The sequence below is a fragment of the Macrotis lagotis genome, chromosome 2 (genome assembly GCF_037893015.1).
Source record: "Macrotis lagotis isolate mMagLag1 chromosome 2, bilby.v1.9.chrom.fasta, whole genome shotgun sequence".
In the NCBI taxonomy this organism is placed as follows: domain Eukaryota; kingdom Metazoa; phylum Chordata; class Mammalia; order Peramelemorphia; family Peramelidae; genus Macrotis; species Macrotis lagotis.
In genome coordinates, this window is record NC_133659.1 from 19,184,741 (window position 1) to 19,203,688 (window position 18,948).

Below are 18,948 nucleotides of genomic sequence, written 5' to 3' on the forward strand. Positions count from 1 at the left end.
TATTTTTTAATTTTTTAAATTTTCTCATATTTCATATCTATCTATCTATCTATCTATCTATATATATATATATATAATTTGTTTTATACATCTTTCACTTGTATTTTCCCTAGTAAATTATAAACTTTTTGAGGACAGAGACCGTTTTTGGGGGGGAGGGGGAGGGGTTGTATCTGCACTACTTAGCACAATGCCAGGAAAAGAAAATCCTAATAAATGTTTGTTAATTGATTGCTCATCTCAAAGATTTATTTTCACTCTGACATTCTATGAATTTAGTCTCCTTATGCCTTATTCAATGGCAGAGCTTGGGGTCAATTTTTTTTGTTTTTTTTTGTTAAATTTTTACCTTTTTTCTGTCCAATTCTTTCCTCTTCCATTTCAGAAACTGAAGGGCAATATGTGGAACTCTTTCTCACTGCCCTCTCTTATCACCATACTACAGGATATGGTCCATCAGAAAGTATGCTGAAATTGGAGCCAGCAAACATGAGTTCATCCTTCCTCTCTGTTGCTTATCACCTGTTTGACCATGGAGCAGTCACATAACCTCTGAGAGCCCCAATTCTATATAAGATGTATTGGACTGAATGACTTCTGAAATTCTTCCAGATCTAAATCTAAATGTAATGAAAAAATGTTTAACACAATAAATAAAAATATAATAGAACATAGTTCATGCTAACTTGTGGTTTTCCTAAGTCAATATGTGGCCAGCAGCGATCCAGTTCTATTGGGTTTGAATGCATTGTTCTAGACCATGGATCAAAGCCATTCTCAAAAGTAACTTTTTAGAGTAAGGGATGAATTTGGAAGTCTAGAACAATCACCGGAGAGCTGGGAATCAAATTCAGTCAAGTCAGGAATTACTGATGAAGCATTGCTATATACTAGTTAAGTGTGAAAGAATATAAATAAATGCAAAAACAGTCTCTCTCCGTAAGGAGTTCACAATCTACTGGGGGCCAGAGGGAAGAAGGTATGAGCAGGTAACATGCAATAACTATGAACAAATAAGAGTATAATTTTTTTAAAGACCATCCCTCAAAGGTGAATAAAGTAGAATGGAAGCCCCTTAAGGACAAGGACAGTTTGACTTTTTTGACTTTTGTGTGTGTTGAGTTGAATTTATCTACTACCTTATATATCAGAATGCTATCTTTCCTAAAATTTGTTTTAGCACTCCATTCTATGGAATGAACTATGAGTGTGTGTGTATGTGTGTGTGTGTGTGTGTGTGTGTGTAGAGGAGGCATCTGAAATGACATTAGTGCATCAATCTCCCTTGTAGATAAAATGAATATTTTATCAGTTTTATTCATCACATTTGCCCCATCTGTATACAATCTTCTGGGGGGGGGGGGGAGTGTAAACCAAATTCTCCCTGTAAGCATTTCTCTCCAAGAAACTTCCACATTCAACATCAAACTTGTATGAAGCCCCAGGGTCCTCTCCTTGGCTCAGACTGAGTCTATGTGGAAAGACTGGGTTTGACACACAGTTTTACACATTCTCCTGCCAACCCTGTAAATCAGTTCAGATTCCCCTGAAACACTACTCCCTTGGAACTCCATCTCTGGCCTAGAGGGTGGAGCTAAGCCGACCTTAATTAGAGGCCTGTAATAAAATTCAGGACTGGAGTTGTTTCACCAGGTTCCTGTCCCTAAACTTAATCTTGAACTGAGTTTTTGAAAGGGCCAAAAGCATTTATGTTCTTAATGGTATATATATTATATATAATATACATATATATTTATATATATATATATATATATTTATATATAGGAAACTTCCAAGCCTAGAATCTTAAACCATTTTATATTCCTCACCCTCCAGAAAGACCACAGAGGCCACTGTATCCAACTCTCTCATTTTATAGTAGAAACAACTGAGGCAGACAGAAGTTAAGTGACTACCTCACAGTCACACTCATAGGAGACTGAACACTAGAAAAGACCTCAGGGAACATTGTGTCTGAAATCCTCCATCAAAAAATGGAAAGGAGGCCCAGAGATGAAAAGTGATTCATCCAATATCACACAAGTTAGATTATAGGGTTGCAGATTTTGAATTTATATAGTAGATTGAGAGCTGGACCAGGAATCAAGAGCACTTGAGAACCAAGTTTCAGACTTTTCTAGCTGAGTTATTCTGAGCAAGTCACTTAGCTGCCATCTGCCTCAATTTCTTCATATGTAAAATAGAATGCATAAAGTACCTATCTTTATTTATTGTAAGAATGAAAAGTATTTTGCAAATTTTAGAATGCAACATCAGAGATCTCCTCCCCCATTTTATAGATGGGAAAACTGAGGCTCAGAAAAGTGAATTGACTTGTCCAAAGACTTAGGGATTTCACAGAGACATGATGTGAACCCAATTCTGAGCCAGCAGTCTGTCTACTATGCCACATTGATGTTCTCCAAGGCACTTACATATAATACATATATATATATATATATACATATATATATATATATATATATATAATATCTGGAGGGTTAGCTCAATATTGGCTTTCATATTTGTCATTTCATGGGTTAGGATGGCATTTTTGTGGAAGAGTCCATGGCCATCCAAAACAGTCTATTCTCATTACACACACGGCAAGACTTTCTACGTTGATAGGCTCTTACCCAGAAAACTGTAATGGCTGTTTTTTTCGTACATATATTTTGGAAGGACTCTGAAGATGTAAAATGAACTGAGTGCACAATGGAACAGGCAGAGGAAAGAAGCCACATTTCCTCGGGGATCTTCTAGAGTGGACCCAAGCCTCCCTTGGAAGCAGAGGGTCAAATATTGTCTTAGTGGCCAACATTCTAGAGTTAATCCTGCATATCTCTAGACATGGAACACATAGACTTTAAAAATGAAAATCAATTTCCCACAGAGGGTAACACACTATGAGGGTGAGCAGGCCATGCCATTCAACCAATGAGGAAGTTGGAAGAATAAAATACTGAAGGTCCTCAGGGAATGGACGCTCTAGTGCCTTTTATTGGCTCTTCCCATGCTCCATCTCTTGGCCCCTTTTTACACTTCATTCCCACTCATGTAGTCTTTGATCCAGTGACTCTGGCCTCATGCTGTTCCTCACAGATCTCACTTCACGCCTCATCAGGGCACATTTATTTGGCTGTCCCCATTGCCAGGATCTTCTCCACCTTCATCTCTGCCTCTTGGCTTCCTGGGCCTCTCTCAAGTCTCTGCTAAAACTCAATTCAGTTTTTTTTCTCCATATCACAAAAAGAGACATCTTGGGAGGACTATGATTGCAGGTCTTATACACAACCATTTAATAAATGCTTGGTGATTGATACAGAGTGTAGTAGAAGAGGGTAAGTTCCATTTTCCTCCTCTCCTCACTCACCATACTAGTCGAGGTGAATTGAATATGGAAATGGGGTGGGGTGACCCTGTAGTCAGCTGGAAAAAAGATGAATTACCTTGGAGATAGGTTCTGAGATATCTATGGGCTGAATATATGTTTATAGCCCCAGTATATGTTAAGGGTAAGGGTAAGCCCATCTTTGGGCTTCAATGCCTATTGTTGACAGGTAAATGACTACTGAGATCCTCCCCCATCCTCCGAATATTTCACAACTAAGATGACTTGCTAAAAGCCCAGGGGAACTGTGAAGAGATTGAAGATAACCGTTCCATCTTCTATATTTTGCAAAACGTTGAGGCACTTATGAAACCATGGATGAGCTTAATGAAGACAGAGACCAGGGCTATTTGACTTTGGATCTCTCCTTTACCTGAGACAATGCTGTGGACAAGGTAAGCACTTTATAAATGAATGGTTTTCATGGAGAAAGGAAGAAGGAACAGAATTAGAGGCAATAAGAAGAGGGGTGGATTTTCACAAGGACAGATTTTGGATGAATGTATTGAAAAACTGGCTTAATAAGAAGTGATCAAAAGGGAAGTGTATAGTGTTGGTTGATATGTGCAAATAGAAATTATACAAACATATTGCAAATATGTGTATCTACTTATCAACATATTTCCTATCATTTCAATATACTTCACAAAAGGCAGAGAGGGCAAGTAGCACAGGTATTCCCTGCATTGGTAAATGGCCTTTTCTCACCTGAGAGTTCTCATTTTGATTGAACTCATAGATCTATCCAGTCCTCACTTCCTATCCCTCCTATATAAAATATAAAGACCCTTCACACACGCCATCCTTTTTTAACACACACACTTATATAACAAAATCAATACTCAAGTAATCGATAATGTTTGGTAAAAGGAAAAGAAAAAAGTCTGTGGGATATTGCCAGTGAATAATTTCCATTATCCACAATTTTAATCCCTCAATGTTCCCTAGATTTATAGCTGGGAGGGACCTAAGAGGTCATTTAATGCAATGTTCTCATTTCTTTTTTTCCTCTTTTTAAGAATTAATGTCTTTTTTGTGTTGCTGTTTTTTCATCTTTCATTTGAGAGAATCATTCCTTATCCTCACCTGCAACCAAGTGAGTCTTTCCTTATAATAAACAGTGAGACAAATCTAGCCAACACAAAGGCAGCTCATTATAGGTTCCGCCTTCCAGAGACAAAGTTGAAGGAGAAGCTCCTTTCTTCATCTCTTCTCTGGGACCAAGACTAAGTTTATCAAATTCACAATGTACAAACAAGTTCATTTTCTAGAGAAAAAGCTCAAGTCACACAAAGGAAAAAGGGACGTGTATAAGGTCAATGTGGTAGCAGGTTATTAAGCCAGAATTAGAATTTGATCTTTCTATCTCCAAACTCAACATTCTAGAATGTGTTGTGTCTTTTTTTAGAAAGATTTTATTTATTTTGAGTTTTACAATCTTTCTCCTAATCTCAGTTCCCTCCCCCTCCCCCCAACAGAAGGCAGTCTGTTAATCTTTACTTTGTTTCCATGGTATACATGGATCTAAGTTGAATGTGATGAGAGAGAAATCATATCCTTAAAGAAGAAACATAAAGTATAAGAGATGGCAAAATTACATAAAAAGAAAATGGTTTTTTTCTAAGTTAAAGGTAATAATCTTTGGTCTTTGTTCAAACTCCACAATAGAATGTGTTATGTTTGATGAAAATATCAAATGCCACATGGCCTGGGCAAAGAGCTTGATCTCTCTCTCTCTTACCCTCAGTTTCTTCATCTCCAAAATGAGGCTAACAATAGCATTTCTCTCCCAACATTATTGGGTCATATGAACCTTGGTTACTCAGTTACAATGACAAATACAATAATGCATGCAAAGGATTAATGCACATCTCAGTACCAAATAAATGTAAACTGCTGTTAATAACATCAATCCTAGACTATTGAGGAAGAAAGAGAGTAATCAGGATCATAGATTAATCACTGGAAGGGACCATTCAATCCAGCCTTCTTATTTAACAGATGAGGAAACCAAGGTCCATAAAAGCAGAGTCTAACTGCAAATTCCTCAAGATATAGCTGAGTAGAGGGAGAATTCCAAGCCCAGTCATCGGTGTCCTGGATTCCAAAACCAGACCTCTTTTCAACACCTTTGTTTTCTATAGGAGTACATTCTCTAAACCTTGAGTTTTTCATCTGCAAAAATGAAGGTGCTGGGATAGATGACCTGCCAGTTCTCTGGAACTTTGGCATCCTGGGATTATCTCAACACTAGCCTAGAGACTCAAATCTAGCAGCTAACTTACCATATCCTTGGAAACGTCACCCATAGGACTCATTGACAAATCCAAGCGAGAGGCTGTGAAACAGATGCTGAAATTCCAGATGTGAATTTGGAAGAGGAGAGGATTCTGGATTCTAGCTTATGCTTTATATCCCCACCACCACCAGCAGCCATATAAAGCAAATGTCGATGAGAGAACCAAAGTGAACGCCCTTCGCATAAGGAGTGGGGAATAACTCACATGGAAGCAGGCCCAGAAAGCAGATCTGTGCATATTTTTCCCCAATTAGAGGATAAATTCCTTGAGAGAAGCCTCTGTGCTATATCTGTCAGAACAGGACCTCATCACCTCTTACTTGAACTATTGCAGTAGCCTCCAAACTTGCTTTCCAGCTTCCAGCCTCTCCTTGTTCCCACTGGATTCCCACTCAGCTGTCAAAGTCATTTTCCAAAATCCCATTCTGACTAGGCTCTTCTCCTGCTCCCAAACTTCCAATGGCTCCCTATTGCCATTGGAATGTGTTGTGAAAATCCACTCTAAGAAAAAAAAATGATATAAAATAAAATAAAACCAGGAAAAATATATACACCCTAGGATTTGTGAGAATATGTGACTCATTAAAATCTCCTCTTAAAAAAATTGGAAGAAAGTTCATGGAACCTATTCAGTTTTAATTATGTGGAGTTAGGGGTGATGAGCAGAAATTTGCTATAATAATAACTGAAGGGGGCATCTAGGTGGCGTAGTAGATAGAGCACTGGCCCTGGGGTCAGGAGGACCTGAGTTCAAATTCAGCCTCAGACATTTAATAATTACCTAGGCAACCCCATTGCCTTAAAAAAATGATAACATATGAAGGCTTCAACTGACCCAAAGAATGGATAAATAGAAGTATGTATATAATGATTTTATATATATATATATATATATATATTATATATATATACACACACACACACACACACACACACACACACACACACACACATACATATTGGTATCTAATGGTATCCATCTCTAGGGGAGGAAAGGAAGAAAGAAAAAAAAACAAATGTACATTATAATTTCATTATATATTTAAAAGGAATAGAAAGCTATACACAATAGATTATCAGTTTCATGGCACAATGGATAGAGCACTGACTGGCCTTGGAATCAGGGGGATGGAAGTTCAAATCCAGCCTCTGACACTTACTAGCTGTGTGAACTTGGGTAAGTTGCCCCACATCCAGGGTCATCTCCAGTCATCCTGTTTTATATCTGGCCAATGGACCCAGATGACTCCAGAGGAGAAAGTAAGACTGGTGACTTAGCACAGCAGCCCCTCACTCAAATCCAATTAATATACTTGTCATGGCTTCACCTCCCTGATGTTGTGGTCTTCTTCAAAAATGAAGGACAAATATTATTTTTAGTTTTGTGTGTGGTCTTTTTAAAATATATGCTATGTTATGGGAATGTTTGCTTTGTCCCCAAAATTAAAAATAAATAAAAATTTTAAAAATAAATGAGTTTCTTTCTGTTGACCCTCTTCTAAGGGCAATGTCTTTAGTCTGAGGTAAGACAAAGAATTCCCACAATGAACTAAGTATCCACCTAGAATATCTCCATATTTATAGCAGAAGATGAGAATCCCTGGGGCTGAGACTCTACCAAGGAGTTGGAATGAGGTACTCCTTGAAGTTCCTAAGGAACCTCCTCTCCAGTGCCCCATCTCTCCATGTTACAGACGTGTTGCCTCTGAAATCATCTCATTGTTGAGGAGATTATGGGTGAGGTACAGAGAAGGATCACAAGCCAGACACATTCACTAGCATGAACATCGGTCAATTCCTCCTCCCTTTGGTTTCATCTGCAGGCTCAGGAACATGGTGGAATTACCTAGGTCTCTGCTCTTCCACTTGATTATTGTTATTGGGAGGGACATTAAGGGGGTCCAATCAGTGAGTTTGAACTCTCCTTTGACCCCTCTTCTTTTTGTCAATCCCAAGGGTGTTGTAATTAGGAAAGCTTATTAACTTTGCATACTCGGATTGCATGAAGTTGGTTAAACTGCTTGTGATCAAAATCATTTTGTGTTCCTTGACTTTCTGACTTCGATGAGTCTGGCTAAACCAGTTACCAGGTAGGTACACTGGAACTTCCTGATGCTTTGGAGGGTCAATCAATGGCTAAAAATGGAGTCACTTAGGTTGGCTAGGGCCTGGCAGTTGGCCAGTTCTCACAAAATATCTTTCAGATTATTCAATGCTGATCTAAGAGAAAAGAAAAACCATTTCCAATCCTACCCTTCCTTTTAGATTGCACCTTCAGATCCTTTTTTATACCTTTCTCTCTTAATGCAGCAGGATTATTTTTCTGATGGACAAAGATGCTAGTGGGGTGGGGTAGGGCTTCCTTTCCACTATTCTCTCTACTTTTGGTATGGAATAGCTCAATTTGAATAATACAATCAGATGACTACCATTGGGATTTGAGAGGCAATTTGGGAGAAATTTCCCCATTTCTTCAAGATGTTAATTAACATCACCATCACCACCACCAATATCAGATACGCCAGTGTTCCTTTAAGCCTTATAAAGGCTCTCATTTGAGTCACATCATAACCCTGGGAAGCAGATGCCTATAATTCAGATATTTTCATTTCCATTTTATAGAAAAAGAAATTGAGTCACAGAGACGATAAATAACTGTCTTATGGTCACATAGCTACTGAGTGTTAGAAGTATCAGAATTTGAACACAAATTGTTCCAACTCCAATCCAGAACCCTATCGACAACTCCACTGAACTTTTTCATGACCATTCATTAAACACACATTCTGCCTATGGAATCATGAATAGACTTTCAGTATGGAGAACTTTCTTGGTTCAAGAAGGCTTTAGCAAAGGAAACAAAGGGCCAATGACTTCTCTTTCAAACTTTATCCTCATGGGTTTGTGTTTCAACCACTGATCATAAGTCCACAAGATGGAAGACCACAAAGAGTGAACAGAATGTAAGTCTCCTGCAGCGTCCAGATCACAAAAATACATTTTTGGTAATGTCTGTGAATGTTTGTGGTGTGGTCCTGGGCCAGGTAGTTGATTCCTTTCATTGCCTTATAATGGACTGTTCAGCAAACCTTTCTCATCTTCTCCACACACATTTGGTGAACTATCATGCACAGTCCATGAGATCATCCTTACCCCTGCATTCAATTTGGTGTCCTGAGCACTTGATCTGCACAAAAGAAAGCCTGGAAAGGAAATTATCTTGTGTTGGCAGACCTTTGCAACCTAAAATTTCTCTGATCCTAGAAGGAATAGCATTTTATATAAAGATAGAGTAGTTTACAGTTTTGCTCAAAGCAAAACTGCTAAATCAAAGATCCTTAGTCTGAGCTTTGTGAAATTATTTTTAAAATATTTTCTAACTGAATGGCAATATAATTTGTTTCCTTGGTCAATTTATATATTTTATTTGTTGCATTTAAAAACATAATTCCAAGAAGAGATCCATCAGATTGATTACCCAAGGGTCCAGAACACAAAACAGGTTAAGAACTCCTATACATGAGTCATTTTCAAATCTCCTTAGTTATAGCAAACTCATCTTAATATTTTGTCGTTGTTCAATTGTTTCAGTTTCTGATGCCTGATGATCCTGTTTGGGATTTTCTTGGAAGAAATAGTGGAATTGCTGGCAATTTTTTTCTTCAGTTTATTCTACATATGAAGAAACTAAGGTAAAGGGTGAAGTGACTTGCCCAGAGTCACACAGCTAGGAAGTATCTGAGGCTAGATTTGAATTTCAGAGGATGAATCTTCCTTACACTAGGACTGGCATTTCATTCACTGCACCATCGAGTTTAGTTTTAATTCTTCCTCTCACCCCTCACTCCTTTATTGGGATAGGATCTATGATTTCATTGAAGGAAGAAAAAGAAAGGAAAAAGGAAAGGGGGAGAGAGGAGAGAAAAGGGAAAAGGGAAAGAACAAAGAAAGAGGAAGGAAGGAAGGAAGGAAGGAAGGAAGGAAGGAAGGAAGGAAGGAAGGGAAAGAGATGGAAGGAAGGAAGGAAGGAAAAGAAAGAGATGGAAGGAAGGAGGGAAGGAAGGAAGGAAAAAAGAATGAAAACCTTTATCATTTTTCTAAATTATGGGTCATAGGAATCTAGTTTAGTTAGTTTCCTAACACCCCTATTAAAACTAATTTTCTCTCACATCATAAATAGCTCTAGAGAGAATTTTGATTCAAGTCTTGGGCTTCAATTTATGTCCAGTACATACAAGAAGCATTTATTAATGACCTACTCTGGGCCTGATACTATATTTAGCACTGAGGTACAAAGAAAATGGGAAAAACTACCCATGATCTCAAGAAACTTGCAGTCTACTGGGGACATCTCCAGATTCTGACACCTGTAAAAGCCATTCAGCCTAAGTGAGATCTGCAGTCCCAGACAGAAGAAAAACAAAAGCCACAGGGCTTATCACTTTCAAGCCCAAACAGCCAGGGTGGTTTGTGCAAAAATGTAGCAGGGAAAACAGTCAGATGTGGATCCTCATGTACCTCCTCCTGCCCCAACCTCCACCTCAGAAAGATTTTATTTGAAATAGAAAGGGGTGTTGGTACCAGAAAAAATCCACCCATGCCTCAAGTTATCACATGGCAAAAAGAAATCATGTAATTATTTCCCTCAGCTTCATGGTTGGTTCTGTGCATGTTGATTCAGGACTCTTCCTGAGTTGGGACCAGATAATTAGCCAAATACACGTGCATTACTTCAGCGCAATCTGACATAGCAGTCAATTACCTAGGACAGGACTCATTCCTCCTCCCCCTCTATCCTGACCCCCCAAAAAGGGCTGTGAAAGAGCGACAGGAGAAGTCTGATGTTTTGACTCCTATGAAGCCAAGAGGAAAGACAATCTGGCTTCTTGTCTTCTTGCCCCGAAACAGTATCACGTTGTTATTAAAATGATGAGACACAACCCAGAAGGGGTGTTGGGTGAAAAGAATCAAAGGCAAGACAGAGCATTGTAAGAGTGTCTACACCTGTTGCCAGATCTCCCAGGAAGATTAGATTTAAACCAGAGGGGCCTAGGGCCTCCCCCCGACCATGATTTCAACTATTGGCAAGTTACTCCTATAACTTGAAAGGTTCAAAAAAAAAAATCAAACTCTGACAACAGCTGTAATTTCAATCCAGAAACTGAAAGCATCTGATTCCCCAAAACGTAAAATCTGAGGGTTATTTCTTTTTCCCTCTAAGTTCCTTCTCAACTTCAACCCTCACAAAGGAGAACAATTACCCATGTAGGTTTTTCCTGGATGGATGGGTGCTAACTGGACAGAGGGAAAAATTTAAGAATAAAAAGTCAGCTTGGTATTCTTTGGGAGCCTCTGAATAATGACCAGAATTCCCCCTCTCCCTTTTGATGGTTCTAAAGGCAAAAAAGCTAAACTAGTAAAGAAAGCACAAAATTAATAGAATTAACTTTTTGTTAGACCTGACAGGATCTGATTTTCATAAATCAACCTCCATATATGTGTGTGTGTGTATATATATATATATATATAGATTTATCATCAGGCTTCCTATTCATAGTCAATGCAATAATACATTGCATTCTCGTGTTTTCAATTCTTTTTAAAAGGGTAGGATAATGTTTAGGAAGGAGCTGTGACTGAGCAACTCAAGGCCTGAGATTTGCCACTTACCAAGTTCAAAGATCACTTCCACCTCAAACTCCTCCTTTCTCAATTAAAAATTAAAAATAAGCAAATAAATATTTGAATGAATGGATAGATGGATGAATAAATAAATTGTATTATCGTTCAGTCATGTCTGACTCTCTGTAATCACATTTGGCATTTTCTTGACAAAGATACTAGAGCGGTTTGCCATTTGCTTCTCTAGATCATGTGAAAGATAAGGAAACTGAGGCAAACATAGGTGACCTACCCAGGGTCACTCAGCTGTGTCTGAGGCTAGATTTGAACTCAGGAAGATGGATCTTCCTGACTCCAGAGGTGGCACTCTATCCTCTGCAACATTTCTCTGCCCCATAGATAAATGAATAGATGAATAAGTGAGTGAAGAGATGAATAAATTAAGGGAATAATAAAGAATCATAAACACAGTATTTAGTCTTCTTCATTCCTTAATATAATAAAAAAATATATAAATTTGAGGGGAAAATCCCTCATCTGAAACTCTACCTCTTTCACCTTTGCCCTTATTTTAGTTCAAATAGAGATAGTGTACCACAGTAGATGGAGCTGACATGTGGAATAGAGGTGGAGTAGAAAATACTAGGTTTAAATTCTGATTTAGATGCTCCCAAGTTATATATCCTGTGGAAGTTACCGCATCTCTGTGCCTCAATTCACTCATCTATAGCATGAGAGAGGTAAGCTTTCTTTATGGAACATATTTTTGTTCTCTGACGTCCCCACCAACTTGAGATTTATGATCAAATGATACAATCCAGATGACTTTGGCCATTACTTAACCTCCTTGGGTTTACCTTCTTCACATGTGATGGGATTCTTTTTAATAAGGAAAAGCCTATAATTGCTTTTGAAACATTCATTTAATTAAAGTTCATAGACATTTATGAAGGGTCGTATATCATCAGCCAGAACTCTGCTTTTGGACTCAGATCCCTAAGATTCAAATCCAATTTAGAAAGGGGAGGCAGAGAGGAGCAGAGACAAGACAAGATGAGCTCTGAGGAGATCATATGAAATTCCACTTCTCTAAGGTTTTCCCCTCAAGCCAAAATTATGCTTGTGATGTCAAACCTCACCTCATATCTCTCTTGTATACAAAGTTGGTTGCATTTTCGGTGATCATTCTCTGCCTCTCTACTGCACTTCCCCTTCTTGTAGGATCTAGAACAATAGAAAATCTGTCTTCCTGGAATCAAAGTACTAGAGTTAAGGGAATTCAGAGATCATGGCCAGAGCCCTGTATCTGGTACTAGGAAACCTAGACTTGTTAGACTACAAGTCCTTCCAACTCTGTGATCATGGGATAGCGTAAGAGAGATGTCCCTGAAGGTCTCACCTTCTTTTGGCTCTGGTCTCTTTGGACAGGTTGCTTCTCTTCAAAACTAGCTCCTAATGCAAACCTGACAGCCCCTCTCCTCCACTACAAGGTGAGGATGATGGGAAGCTGAAATTGGGGAGTATGTATTTCAAAGGACTTCCCTTTGATTTAAGATGTGGGGACAGGGAAAAGTTCCCGGCCAAAATCAGAGAGGAAGAGGTGAAGGGAGGGAGAGAAAGAAAGAAAGTGGAGGGAACTCGGAGGAAGTGAAACTTAAGATTCCCTGAAAGCTACATTTTTGGCTACAAGACCATCTCTTTCCCTAAGATGCCTTCTAGAATTTCCACCAGCTCCTTTTCCAATTTATCATGAATGAAGCCAGGCAACTAAAGAGTGATCCACAGACAGTTCAGCAAGAGGACTATGTAAGGACATCTGCTGCTGCCTGGCATCAAAAGCTTGGGCATGCATTGGTCACCACACTGGATTTTTGTTTGGCATAGAACTCCTCACCTGCTGTCATTGTCAGACAAGAAGGCGTCCACTACCTCACCTTTGACCTTGAAAATCTCAGTCTGTCCTGAAGCCAGAGTTCCCAGCTGCCAGTGTGGTTAGGTCAGTGTGATTCTCTGCTGAATCAGATCCTCAAACAAGTCTTATGTATGGTCTTCATCAAGAACTCTGGGCAGGGAAGGAGGTAGGGAACCACCCTAATCAGATGGTACCATCTGTCCCAAGTTATTGATACCCTTGAATTATACAAGGCTCCTAGGGTGTGTGGAGGTGGGGTGGGGTGTGAGATGCCCTTCACCTAGCCTTGCAAATATCTTTCCCAAGAATCACCAGTCCCACAAAAACCACAATGTTTTCTGGCCCACAGGAGCTGTCCACTCATTGGACAACAAGAATGGTAATGGCTCACCAAGAAAGACCCTGTTGGGGTTTGACCACCACAGAATCTCCTATTCCCTAGACAGGTGCTTTAACATTCAGTTGAAATCCAATATGCTGGCAATTTGAAGCATTTTATTTGACAAAACAGATATTTTTAAAAGTTGGAGCTGCTCACATTTCTCAATTGCCATAGCAGTTCACAAAGTGCTTTCCTCACTCAGAAATCACTGAATTCCAGAGCTGGAAGGACTATCTACACCTGCCCAAATCTGAAATAGAATCCCCACAATAACATAGCTTCTCTGAGGTCTGGTGATGCAGTGAGAGGCATGGTTACCAGAAATCAGGGGGGTGATGGTTCCACAATACACTTCCCAGATCAGACCATATCAAGTTTATTGTGTTTAGTTCTGAGGTTTAGAAAGGAATTGATAAGTCAGAGAAGTTCCAAGGGAGGGCAAGTAGAATGACAAAAGACTTCAAAGAAGCTGAGTATGTCTAACCTATCGAGGAGAAGCCTCAAGAGGGGTCATGGAAGTCATGTTTGAAGTTTCAAGTGTTTGAAGGACTGCCATGGGTAAGAGGGATCCTATTTCTTCTCTTACCCAAAGGGTAGAACCAGGAGGAGGATGTAAAAAAATCTTATAGGTTTGAGGAGATGAAAACTTTCCTATTAGTGAGAGCTGTTCCAAAGTGTGATGAGAGGTTGAAGGTCTTCAAAAAGAGAAATGATGCTCTCTTGTCAGAGATGATTTTTTATAGTGGGGTCACTGGTTTGGATCTGGTGGGCTTTCTTAAATCCTGTTACCTCCTTAGATGGGACATTCTATCTTTTAACCAGCCCAAGTTGTTAGAAAGTATGTCCTTAAGTAAAGGGTCCTATTTGCAACAACCTGCCTCTTGGAGTTCACCAAAGAAGGCTGATCCAATAACCCTTCAAACAAAAAGGATTCTTATTCTTTCCTCCTCCTCTCCCCTATTCTTCTCTAAGTTAAATAAATATACTTCCTTTCACCAATAATTGTAAGACATCAATTAAAAGTCCCTTCACCAAGCACCAACCCTGGAGTTAGGAGGACCTGAGTTAAAATCCAGCCTCAGACATTTAATAATTGCCTAGCTATGTGAACTTGGGAAAGTCACTTAACCCCATTCCCTTAAATAAATAAAATTTTTTTAAAAGTCCCTTCACCATCTAAGCAGTCTTCCTCTGAGCTGTGCCAGTGTCCCTTCTCCTAAAATGTGACATCCAGGGGTATGTCAAGGGCTCTCACCTCCTCCTCCACTTGAGAAGAACATGAGACTCAGAAAGTCTGGCTTGCTTGTGATCACATGTCTAATAAGAGAGAATGGAATCTAGAGCTCAGTTTTTCCATAGCTCCAAGTCAGTTCCTTGTATTGCCTACCACAACGTCTTCTCTCCGACTCCAGGTTGAGAAAACATGTGACTCTCACCACTGCATCTTAAGGTTTCACTCTCTCCTTTTCTTCCCTCAACTCTCCAAACTTATGATTTCTCAGAATCCACCCAGGAAAGCCTGGAAGATCTGGCACCACTAGAGGTCCCCCAGCGTTACTTCATGGCTCTTACTGCTTACATGAATGGGAGCCCAAAACTCTGTATCTTCTAGTGAGAGGAGAGACTTCAAGACCAGACAACTTTCCCCTGCTTCTGCCTCCCAAAATCTTCCCGACATTGCCATCTGCCCCGCTATTGGAACCTATAGTCCGCCAGAAATGTTATCAGGCCTATATACGAAACCTAAGGATCTTGGGTCTTATCTTCTACACTGCTATAGCATCCTTAGGATTTCTAAGCCTTCCCATCGGCCCTGAAGCAAACATTATTTAATTCACATTTTTGCATTTTTTTTTACATTTAGTCTAAGTTTATTCACCTGCTTACTTTGGGATGGGAAACAGTTCATTCAGTAAAAGCATATAATAAAAATAAAATATGTCTTACCATATACGACATTAACTTACTATAGTACCTTAATTATATCCATGCCCACAGATATATTACAATATTTAATTTTTTCCTAAAAGCATTTTATTTTTTCCAATTTCATGTAGGTTTAAATATTTATTTATTTATTTATTTAGTTAATCATTTCTTTCTTTATTTTGGTTTTTGGAAGGCAATAGGGTTAAGTGACTTGCCCAAGGTCACACAGCTAAGCAATTATTAAATGTCAAAGGTCACATTTAAACTCAGGTCCTCTGGACTTTAGGGTTGGTGCTCTATAAGATTTTGAATTACAAATATTTTTCTGTCTCTCCCTTTCCTCCTCCTTTCCCAAGACAGCAAACAATCTGATATAAGTTATATATGTATAATTATGCTAAATGTATTTCCATATTAGCCATATTGTGAAAGAAGAATCAGAACAAAAGGAAAGTCAAAAGAAAGGAAAGGAAATCAAATTTTTAAAAGTTAAAACAGTAAGCTTCAATCTTCATTCAGACATCATAATTTGCCCACTCCCCCCGAAATGGAATTTTTCATCATATGTCTTTTTAGAATTGTCTTTGATCATTGTATTGCTGAGGAGAGTTGTCTATGATAGCTGATCATCACACAAAGTTGATCTTACTGTATACAATCTCCTGGTTCTACTCACTTCCCTTAGCAGCAGTTTATGTAAGTCTCTTCAGGTTTCTCTGAAATCCACCTGATCATCATTTCTTATGGAACAGTGGTATTCCATCACTTTCATGTACCTCAACTTATTCAGCCATTCCCATGGGCATCCTTCAATTTCCAATTCTTAGCCACCACTGAGAGAGTTGCTGTAAATATTTTTTGTACACGTGGGTCCTTTTCCCTTTTTTTTTTTTAATTTCTTGGGATATAGAATAGGTATATACAGTTGGATTGCCCTTTGGGCAGAATTCTGTATTGTTCTCCAGAATGGTTGAATCAGTTCATAACCCCACCAATAGTGCATTAGTAATCCAGTTTTCCGATTTCCCCTCCAACATTTATCATTTGTTTTTGGTCACATTAGCCAATTTGATAGGTATGAGGTGGTACTTAAGAGTCATTGCAATTAAAAAAAATAAATACAATTAAGACTTCTAAGAGAATTTTATGTTAAAATCCTACGAATAAGGGGCGGCTAGTTAGTGCAATGGATAGAGCACCGGCCCTGGAGTCAGAAGAAGCTAAGTTCAAATCTAGTCTCAGACACTTAGTAATTACCTAGCTGTGTGGCCTTGGGCAAGCCACTTAACCCCATGGCCTTGCAAAAAAAAAAAAATCCTATGAATGGAAAATGTTTTAGAAAGCTATAGATAATTTTGTGCAATCTCACTATATAAATTTCAAGGCAAGATTTTTTTTTCCTGTAAAGCTAGTAACCATTTTAGTGAGAAAATGTTGTAACTTGGCTTGGTGCATTTCTTTTTTCTCCTCTTGCATTGCCATATTTTGCTCAATTCTTTAATTTTATGTGCAAATGACATAGGAGTTTAAAATGAAAACTATTTCATGTATAGAAGGTAATCCTGGATTTTAAAAACCAACAACTAATGAAATCCACACTAAAACTACACTGTCTGATTTATGTAAACATGACATGCAATTTACATACTACAAAAAGACAAAACACAATTCATGAATACAAAAAGAGTTGCCTGCTGAGTGTTTTAATTCAAAAGTTTCAGAATGCTGATCTATTTGGGGAGTTTGGAAGGAAGATTTCACAACAGTAGGTGTTAATGGAGTCTGAATTGATTTAATTCATGAACCAAGTATACTATGAAACTACATACTTTCTATAGATTATAGACTATATATAGACTTCTCCTCAGTACGGGAGTTCAGAAAAGCCTGGAAAGACTAGCAGGAATTGATGCCGAGAGAGATAATCAGAACCATAAAAACATAATACTCACTTAATGACAACATGAGATGATGATCAACCATGATGGACTTGCTCATTCCATCAGTACAATAATCAGAGACAATTTTAGGGAATTTTTAATGGAGAATACCATTTGTATCCAGAGAATGAACCATGGAATTTAAGCAAAGACTAAAACTTCTTATCTTTAATTTTTAAAGTTGTCTTATGTAATATGTAATTTTACTCTGACTAATGTTTTCTTTCTTCCTTCAGGATCCGATTCTTCTCTCACAAGTTCAATTTTGATGTGTGCTTATCATGGATGCAAATGTAAAACCTATATCACTTCCCTTGTGTTGGGGGGGGAGAAAAATTGTAAAACACAAAAATCTCACCAAAAAATTATTGGTAGAAACTGGAAAACAAACAAAATATTTATATAATAATAATAATAATAATAATAAGAAGAAGAAGAAGAAGAAGAAGAAGAAGAAAACCTTCCTCACTTTCTCTTTACCCAAATTTGCCATTCTCTCTTGGCTCAGTTCCTAGTTGCTAAAGAATTGTCTGAGTAACTGGGTTTAAGTGTTTTTGGTCTCAATTTTTTCATCTTCTCTTAATTCACAAAAAAAAAAAAACGATCTAAGAGAAAGTAATCCTCTCTACTACTTACAAAGTAGCTATCCCAAAAAGATTAGAACAAAGCTTCTGATGGAATCATATTTGTTATTCCTTTTTTTTCCCTGTTTTTCCTCAGCTTCCTGAATTTGATATCAAACTTTTCAATTCTAGTTGGGATGCTGAGCTATTTATTCCAGTTATTTCCTTTGTCAACTCATTTCATCCACCAGTGAACTCATGTTATGAACTAAGTTAAATAGTTTCTGCAATAAAGAAATTAAAATTAAATCCTTAGTTCCCCTTTTCTTTTTTCAGTCAGATGCTGTGATGACTCCTCAAGAGCTATTTGAGCTTTCACCAATCCATTCCTTCCACATTTTGACTTGCCTTTCTTTTCATTTTTTTGCTTTGTTCTTTCCAATTAGAAAAATCATTAAGTTTGGGCTCACAGTAACACTTAGCCACACTAACTCTCAAAAGTAAGCTATTTAGAGATGATGGTGATGACCTCATCTTGTAGTTATGAGTTTTCTAAGTTACAATACTTAATTTCACGATCATCTGAATACTGCTAGCAAAGTTCAATAGAAAAATGAATAACAAAGGCAGGATCCTTTAGATAAATTTTATCATCTCCATCCAAATATTTTCAAGAATCTACTTGTATTTCTTCTTCATCAGTGACATCAGAAAGAGCCCTTGGGTCATGCTGAAATTCTTTAATATCAAAATTACTGCATTTATGCTAGTCATTGTCTGAAAAATGACAATCGTGTTAACTCTACCAATTAGAAATGTGACTGTTTCATCCATGAGCAAAATATCATCAACTTAATCTTCAATGTGAAAAGGATGGTTTGACATGGAAAACTGATGCTGAGTGAAGTAA

The 18,948-nt window shown here is 38.1% G+C and overlaps 1 protein-coding gene, 1 long non-coding RNA gene and 1 pseudogene across 9 annotated transcripts in view; 1 reads left to right on the forward strand and 2 right to left on the reverse strand.

The window, feature by feature from the left end:
* Window positions 1–665, forward strand: part of LOC141512404 (uncharacterized) — a 46,627-nt gene extending 45,962 nt beyond the window's left edge. For both annotated transcript variants that reach the window (XR_012475473.1, XR_012475474.1), the window contains one exon: window positions 386–665. This is a non-coding gene — a long non-coding RNA (uncharacterized LOC141512404). The remainder of the gene's footprint in view (window positions 1–385) is intronic.
* The window catches only part of FGGY (FGGY carbohydrate kinase domain containing), a 529,413-nt gene that overhangs the window by 313,131 nt on the left and 197,334 nt on the right, over window positions 1–18,948 (reverse strand). The window lies entirely within an intron of this gene.
* Window positions 6,617–18,923, reverse strand: LOC141510825 (mitogen-activated protein kinase 6 pseudogene; annotated as a pseudogene).